The following is a 776-nucleotide window of genomic DNA, read 5'->3' as shown; positions in this document are numbered from 1 at the left end:
ATAGCACTCCAGTTCTTACTGGACTGACACATAAGTGTCGTCAAATAAAAGAATATATGCTCGGGGTCTTTTAAGCACTCTGAACASKTCGGACAGTTCGGACTAATTTCGTGCTGGAATCTGTACAGGTAGCTTCTAAAGCACCCATGTCCACTTAGTATTTTTGTTATGTGCAAATGAAGGTCCCCATGTCGTCTGTCGATCCAGGAATGGATGTCCGGTATTAGTCTGTAGGTCCACCGTCCTTTGACTGAAGTTTGCCACCGCTGCTGCCATATCGTTAAGCTGTTCACTCTCTCTTCTCTTTTGGCTCCTCTAGAAGGCTCTGGTAATTTGTAAATTCGTTGGTATTCGTCACCYTGGATGTCAATGGGCATCATACTGGCTATCACTTCAGCAGCATCACTTGAAATTGTTCGGAAAGCACTGATAACTCTTAGTGCCGACAGCCTGTTCACTGTGATTATTTGTCTGACATATGCTTTGATGCCTAACGCCTGGATCCATATTGGAGCCGCATATAMCATAACCGATCTCATTACCTTTGCGAGTAAAAAACGCCGGTTGGAACGCACGCAACCTTTATTTTCCATCATTATTGATAAGGCATTCAGGATTTTATTCGCTTTACCTGCAGTGTACTCTAGGTGATCCTTAAATTTGAGCTTTGAGTCTACTATTCTTCTTCTTGATTGGCGTAGACACCGCTTACGCGATTATAGCCGAGTTAACAACAGCGCGCCAGTCGTTTCTTCTTTTCGCTACGTGGCGCCAAT

Source organism: Bactrocera latifrons, unplaced genomic scaffold (assembly GCF_001853355.1).
Source record: "Bactrocera latifrons isolate USDA-ARS-PBARC rearing strain unplaced genomic scaffold, ASM185335v1 scaffold_819, whole genome shotgun sequence".
In the NCBI taxonomy this organism is placed as follows: domain Eukaryota; kingdom Metazoa; phylum Arthropoda; class Insecta; order Diptera; family Tephritidae; genus Bactrocera; species Bactrocera latifrons.
The sequence above is the reverse complement of the archived record's forward strand: the minus strand, read 5'-3'. Positions refer to the sequence as shown.